This window comes from Mus pahari, chromosome 15 (assembly GCF_900095145.1).
Source record: "Mus pahari chromosome 15, PAHARI_EIJ_v1.1, whole genome shotgun sequence".
In the NCBI taxonomy this organism is placed as follows: domain Eukaryota; kingdom Metazoa; phylum Chordata; class Mammalia; order Rodentia; family Muridae; genus Mus; species Mus pahari.
In genome coordinates, this window is record NC_034604.1 from 72,796,038 (window position 1) to 72,804,500 (window position 8,463).

An 8,463-nucleotide genomic window follows, 5' to 3' on the forward strand; every position below is an offset into this window, starting at 1 on the left:
ACACACACACACACACACACACACACCAGGCTCATGTGCTTGCATGCTTAGTCCCCAGTTGGTGAACACTCAGTTTTCTCTAGTGGAATGACACTGGTGTATTAAGCACTGCAGGGTAGACCTCATGTCCAAAAGTAGTTAGTCGACCAACACAGAATAGATTCTACAGGGTTTTGTGTGTGTGTGTGTGTGTGTGTGTGTGTGTGTGTGTGTGTGTGTGTGTGTTTGTATTTAATTATAGTTTGAGTGTGTTAGAGAGAGAGAGAGAGAGAGAGAGAGAGAGAGAGAGAGAGAGAGAGAGAGNGAGAGAGAGAGAGAGAGAGAGAGAGAGAGAGAGAGAGAGAGAGAGAGAGAGAGATCTTTGGTGTGTTTTTTTTAATCTTGTTTTCTTGGTTCAAAGGGTTTGATGTTGTCTTAGGATTGGTTTGGTTTGGTTTGGTTTGGTTTGGTTTGGTTTGGATTGGTTTGGTTTGGATTGGTTTGGTTTGGTTTGATTTCTGAGAAAGAACTTAAAGTTGGGTGGGTGCAGAAAAGTAAAAGATCTGACAGAACTTGGGGAACCAGAAGAATATGATCAAAATATATTTAAGCTCTAAAACTTGTCTTAAAATCAAAAAGATATAATAAAAACATTAAAAGGAGATGTGGCCTTGTTGGAGGAGATATGTAAATAAGGGTTAACTCTGAGGTTTCAAAAGGCCATGCCAGGCCTGGCCTCCCCTCCTTTTCTCTCTCTCCTGCCCTTCCTCCTCACTCCCTCCCACCCTCTCTCTATGACTGTCTCACTCCCTCCTGTCTGCCTTGTATTTACAGATAAGGATGTAAAGCTCTCAGCTACTACTTCAGCACCATGCCTGTCTGCTTCCCACCACGATCATATCCTATCCTCTAAAACTGTGAGCAAGGCCCCAGTTAGATGCTTTGGGCATGTCTCTTCACAGCAAGCTCTAAGACAAGTAGGAAATTCTCTTAGCTGCTACACCATCTTTCCAGCCCCCAATCATTTGTTCTCTTACTGATAGCCATTCTAATTGGACTGAGATAGATTCTCAAAGCAATTCTAATTTGCATTTTCCTGATAACAAAGGACTTTGAACACTTCTTGTAATATTTATTAAACATCTGTACATTTTTCTAATCCTTTGGTTCATTAGCTAAGTTATTAATGGGATGATTTGTTTGTATAATTTTTGCAGTTCTTTATACATTCTAGGTATTAACCTGTTGTACAACTAGAAAACATTCATTGCTTGTCTGTAGACTTCTTTCACTAGGATTCTTCTTTATGCTATATGAAGTCTTTCTAATTTTATACAGGCCCATATGTAAATAATTGGGGCTTCCCTGTGTTATTGGAGTCCTTTTGAGAAAATCCTTGCTTCCTCTTAGTGTTTTTCATATATTTCCCTCCAGTAATTTCAAAGCTTTGGGTATTACTTAAATTAAAGTCATCAATCATTTTGAATTGATTTCTGTGAGGTTCAAGAGTTTCTTCCACATGTGAATATTCAGTTTTACCTGGTACAGTGTCCTGAAGAGGATGCCTTCCTTTCCAATGCATATTTTGACAGCCTTGAAAAATGTAATGACTGTACCTATGTAGGACTTTTTTCTGGGACATCTATTTACTTCACTGATCTACATATCTGTTTTAATACCAGTACCACACCATGTTTCTACAGCTGTATAGTATAATTTGGGATCAGGTTAAGGATACTTCCAGCGTTGGTTTTCTGCTTAGGATTGCATTGGCCATTCATTGTTTCCAATGCTGGCATAGAAATTTTAAAACTGATGGCCAGTTCTGTGGAGAATGCTATTGAATTATTGATGGAGATCTGTTAATTTTGTAGATTTCCTAACCAATATAATGAAACACACAAAAGGATCACATAAGAGAAATCACATGATTATCTCAATAGGTGCAAAAAGGTTTCTGACAAAGTTCAACATCCCTTTATACTAAAAACAACATACCTCAATATAATAAAGGCTATATACAACAATCCATATACCCATCCAATATTGTTTGAATAAATGAACATAGAATATTTTCCATCTTCTAATCTGCTCTTCAGTTTCATTCTTTGGTATCCTAACATCCCTGATGTAGACTAGGTCTATTCTTAGGTACTTTTTAAGCTATTATGAATAAGGGTTTTTTTTACATAATTCTTCTTTGCCCATTTCATTATTGGTTTGTAAACTAGATATTCACCTTTGCCATATTTTCTTTTAACATGCTACTTTGCCAAAAATTATTTACAAGTGACACATGTTTTCTGATGGAATTCGTACAATTTTTAAAGTATAGAATTATATCATAGAAATGTGAGACAATTTGATCTCTTTCTTATTGTGTCAATTTTTCTTTTTTTTTCTACTTTTTTCTTTTATTTATTTACTTATTTGGTGCTCTAGATAAAATTTAAAGCACTAAATTCAATAAAATCAGAGCGATAAAATATACTTGTGTTCCTGATTTTGGAATAAGTGCTTTCTGAATTGCCCATTTAGTATAACGTTGCCTATAGGTTTGTCACAGGCAACCTTTGGTGTGTTGAAATTTGTTCCTTCCATTTCTAGTTCCTCTGAGGATTTTATCATGAAGTAATATTGAATTTTACCAGAGGTTTCTTTGGCCTCCAATGAGATCACATTTGATTTTGCTCCTTTATGTATTTGATTACACATACACATAAATATTTATGTGTTTTATGACATTGTTTTATTTGTATATATTTCAAGCAAAGTAACGTTCTTTCAATGGAGGCAACTTAGGTATGGTGTATGAGTTTCTTAATGCATTCTTTAATTCAATTTTCAAGAATTTTATTGAAAATGTTTGCATCTATGTTTATAGGGGAAACTGCTCTAATTTTCTCTAGTTTTGGTATCAGGTTAATGGTGGTATAACAGGATGGTTTTTATCAGTGTCCTTTTACTTTCCATATGGTAGATCAGTTTAAAGAGTATTGATCTAGTTCTTCCTTGAAAGCTCCAAAGAATTTAACAGTAAATGCTTTGGGTCCTAGGCTTTTCTTTGTAGGAAAACTCTCTTGTTACTGATTCCAATTCATTGATTATTGTATGTAATAGAAAACTCTGGTCAACTTGATTGGATCTTGATCAGCATATGTCGGGGGTTTCCGAGGGTATTTCTTGGGAGGCTTTACCTGTGAGAAGAGACCTTCTGCAGAGTAGATAATCACCTTCCAGTCACAGGTCAGGTGTGAAGGGTTGAAGAAGAAAGTGGTGCTGCTTTTGCCTGCCTGCCTTCCTTGTTGGTAAGTATATCACCTCTGTTGCTCTCACTGTACCTGACATCCTGAATTCAACTTCATCAATTTTTGACATGAACTAAAATCTGGTAGTTCTCCAGTAACCTTTACTGATAAATTAAGACTACTAACATATCCATTCTGGTTGGATGAGCAGGTGTTACGTTTACAGTTTATTCTGTGAATATGTAACATTGTTAAATTACTCAGCCCATACCACATAAGTCAATATAGTAAATCCCCATTGTACTATGTATTTATTCTGTTTCTCTAAAGAATCGTGACTAATACATATTTGGGTACCAGGAGTGGTTTTAGAGCAACAGAATTGTGAGGATGAATTTCTCTGGTGGTCTTGGTGATATCTTGAGCTGACTTTCCGAATAGATATAATCTATAGTTACTGAGAACTCTTCATGCAGCACAGACAACAGTGAAAATCCTTGATGTGAACTATTTAAAGAACTTATTATGACAAATGCATTTGATATTTTGTGTGACAAGTAAGGAATCTAATGACTCTATGCATAAAACATTTATGAAAAAGCACAGAATGTTGATACTAGCTAGTTACTTCTAGCATCTCCACATAAAATAACAAAAGAAAACTAAGTTCAGAGGTGAAATTGCCCAGATCTATATATACAATCTAAAATTTTCTAGGTATGACCTAAAAGGGAATCTTCTTTCCAGCAGCCATAGCACTAAAGTCATCCTAAACTAATCCCAAAACTTCATTATGCAATTGGCAGACTTACAAGTCAAGTTTGTGTCCCAGCTGATTTGAAGAGTTAGGTCCAGAGTGAGATCCAGAGGCTTGTGAATCAATCCTATAGATGAATGAAACCCTTGAACTCTTGGATTCCAATAGATTCATTTTACCTGATCAAGTAGTCTTCACACACTCAACTGATGCACCCCAATGCCTACCAACTTCACTATTTTCCACTCTACCCTTGACTTAAAGAATTAGTCCTGCATTGTCTGTATCCTGAAGGAGATACCAAACAAAATAATGATGTCTCTCAGTGTCCACCCATTCCCACACATATTTTTAACACTTTTGCTTTCACAAATTACAAAGATTAAAGGTCTTTATGTCTAAACCTATAATCAGTACTATGTAAAAAGCATAACCCATGAGGTTGGTGAGATGACTTGGAGGTTAATGATATATACTGCCCCTATAGAAAGCCTGAGTTCAGTTTCCAGTACCTATGTCAAGTGGCTCACAACTGACTGTAACTCTAGTTCCAGAAGAATCCAATGAGTCTGGCCTCTGGCCTACAGGACACCTGAACTCATGTGCACACACTCACACACAGACATAAATACATACATATAGTTGTATTTATTTTTTAAATACAACCCATAAGAAGACTGCTACACTTGTGAATAATAGGTTTTCTAATTCATAAAAAGAAGTGTTTAAGGTTTGTGTGGACATAGATTTTTAAGCAGGTGAAGTAATGGTAGAAGAAACGTAAAACCTTATATCAAGGGGGCTGGAAAGATGGCTCAGCAGTTAAGAGCTCTGACTGCTCTTCCAGAGGCCGCGAGTTCAATTCCCAGCAATGTGCACATTTCGTGATGAGCAGCATATACTAAACAAAGTTCATAGTAGTCTAACTTATACAAGCCTCCAGTACTACTTAATTAATCATGGTTTTCCCAGAAGTAAAGTAGATAAAAAGATCAATTCTTTCTCAATCTGTGTAGGCCAAACAGTTCCAGAAAATAAGTTAAAGGCTACCTTAAATTATATCATATAATTATGTGATTAAATCATATAATCATAACTCCACAACTAATTTCAAAATTTAAGCCTCTTTACCTAACCAAAATTCTTCAAGGCCATTTATCCTTGAGGAAGGAATTTGCTACACTAACAAAAAGTTTACCAATTAATCTTTCCCCATCCTTCCCCAAAAGGGAACTGTAACCTCTATGAGTTTAACAGTACACTGGGGAAAAGGAAATAATCTGAATTTTCTGAACCAACTACATACTGAAGATACTAAATTGCATTATGGTCCTTCAGTTACAGTAGGGGCTTAAAAAGACAAGATAACAAGTGGAGGTTCATTCAATTCCAATTCATGGTGAGTCCAGTGGATTTACTAACCCATTCTGTGATTATTTCTCCAGGCTTCAAATGCATAATTTCATGTGATATACTTAGAATTGGCAGAGTGGATTCCCTGACCTCATAATAAGGGCAGTTGTGGGTCTGCCTTCTGTCCACCACATTTTGTCTTCGAACACAAAATGAAGGGAGCTGCTTGATTGTGTCTCCAAGCACTGCCACTGGACGTTGGGCTTTAGGGAAGTGCCAAGACGCCGCTCTGGGGGTTGGGGAAATGCAGTCTAAGATGTAGCAAAGCTGAAGTTGGGGTTTCAAAACCCCTGGGCACCCAGTTGTCCCTGGGGTGCCACACACAGGAGTCAGGAACGAAGGATCGGGGGTCCACAGGCCCACAAAGAGGCCAAGACAGAGGCTCCCAACCCCCTGGACATCTAGTCATGAGGAGTTGGGAGCAAAGTCAGGGGCCTGCAGATTGAGGAGGGCATCTAGTTGGGGGGTGGGGGAGGGAGGGAGGGGGAGCTCTCTCTCTCTTATCCTTACCTTGGTGGTGGTTGGCTGGGAGCACAGAGGGGGTCTTCTATGGGAGATTTAAGTTACAGCTCTGTAGGCAGAGGTCTTTCCCATGTTCTTCGCGGCAGTGGTAGATGAAAAAGACAGTCCTTGGTTCCAAACTGTCTATTGGTTGTTCATCGTGGAAAAATGGATGCATAGCAACTTCTAAGAGAGGACCAGAGATTAAATACCTTTGCAGGGAGGAACATCCAGGAAGGGGAGCTTATTGGCTAAACCCTCAGGGCGCATGGAGAACTGTTCTGGGTTACATTTCCTTATGTGAGAAGTGTGGTGCGTGTTCCAGGCCAAGAATTTTGCAGGGCAGCACCTACCATCTCAGATGTGACTTTCCAGGGTCTCAACCTGCTGTACCCACCAGGCTTCCTGGCATGGTTTACTATCCCACAGGCAATTACACTCTAAACAGCCTAATGGAAGCCATTAAAATTGCCTTACTAGGGAATAGATTGAGGCAATATCAATATTGCATCATTAGGGAGATTAAAAACATTAGTGCTACCATCAAAGACTTGAAAGATACAGGGACTGTCATTCCCACCACACTCCCTTTTAAGTCTCCTATTTGGCCTATGCAAAAAGACAGATGTATTGTGGATAATAACGGTTAGTTTTCACAAACTTAATAAAATAGTAGCTCAAATTACAGCTGCATACCAGATGTGGTTGCCTTACTTGATCAGATTAACACATTTCCTGGAACTTAGGATAAAGATGTTGATCTTACAAATGTTGTGTGAGGGTTTTTTTTTTCCTTAATATTTATCCATAGGGACAAGCAGAAGCAATTTGCTTTTAGCTAGCAAGACTAGTGCACCTTTACCATTCTACCTCAGGGTTTACTAACTCTTATCCTTGGGTTATAACTTAGTGGTTTGGGGATTTTGACCACCTGTCTCTCCAACAAGGTATCCAACTGACTAATCACATTGATAACATTATGCCGACTGAACCGAAAGAGCAGGAAGCTGCAGCCACTCTGAACCTGTAGGTAAAGCATGTGCATCAGAAGAGGGGAAATGAATACAAACAAATTCATGGGCCTTCTATCTCAGTAAAAATTCAAGGAGTCCAGTGGGGTGGAGCATGCAGAGATATTCCTCCTGACGTGAAGAAAAGGTTGTTGCACCTGTCTTCTCTTGCCAAATAAAAGGGATCACAATGTTTAGTAGGGCTAGTTGGATCTTCTGTGCAGCACATCCCTCACTTGGGCATCTTACTCTAACCCATTCACCTAGTAATTCAGACGGCTCTTGGGTTTGGGTGGAACTTGGAAAAGAAGAAAGTTTTTCGAAGGGTCCAGGCTGCTCCACCACCTGAACCATATAATCTAGCAGATCCAATGACACTTGAGGTGTCTAAGGCAGATGAGGATGCTATTTGGAATCGTTGGCAGGCCCCCACATGTGACTCATGGTAGAGACCCTTGAGATTTGGGAGCAAGGCCCTTCCATTATCCACAGACTACTTCCCTTTTAAGAAATAGCTGTTGATTATTGGTGGGAACTTCTTGATGACGAGCCAAGTTACCATGAAATTCTGAGCTTCCCATCATAATATGAATGCCATTTGAGTAACAAAGGCATAATTTAGACATACATGGCAGTAACTAATTAACAAATGGAAGAGCTACCTTGATGTGACAGGTCCTGAAGCTACAAGTAAGTTATATAAAAAGTTTTTCAATGCCTGATTCCTTGTTCTGATACAAAGCCTTTCTGTTACCAATCATGCCAATACGGCCGCACAGAGAATGTCATCTAATCAGCTATCTGAGGAAGAGAAGTCTAGGTCCTGGCTTATAGTTGGTTCTGCATACTATGCGGGCATGACTGTGAAGTGAACAATTGCAGCATCCCAAATCCTTTCTAGGAAAATTTTAAACAGTGAAGAAGTTAAAACTTCAAATATGGTGGTCTTCTGTATCACTTCTGACTAATTTTGGTTTAAAGTCTAGAGCAGTAATTTGGCTGTGGCTTCCAATCACTCAATTGGTTAACTCCCGTCTTTTAACTCAATCTCTGAAATACAATGTGAGCCTTGGTTTTACTTCCTCATGCTAATATTAAGTACAAAATAAGGGGTGAAAGGCTTTACTTTTATCTCACAATTCCAGGTTACATTTCCTCATAGCAAGGAATTTCTATCACTAAGAGCTTGAAATAACTGATCAAGTTATCCTCAGTCAGAAGAGAGCAATGGGCTCAAGCATCAGTGCTCAGATCACTGCTATGTTCCCACCCAGTCCAGGTCCTGAACCATGGACTAGAGCCACCCACATTCAGATGAGGTCTTCCCACCCCAGTTAATCCCATTTAGAAAAATCCCTCACAGGCAAGACCACAGGCCAACAAGCTCTGGAAATTCCTCCTGAGACTAGGTGATTTTAGACTGTGTTAAGATGACAAAGCAAAGTGCCACAAGTGAGTAAAATTTTAAAAAGGACAAAAGAGAAGGGAGGAAGAGGTGAAGGGTGAGAGGGAGCAAAGAAGGAAGAAGGAAGGGAGAGGAGGGAGGGAGGGAGGG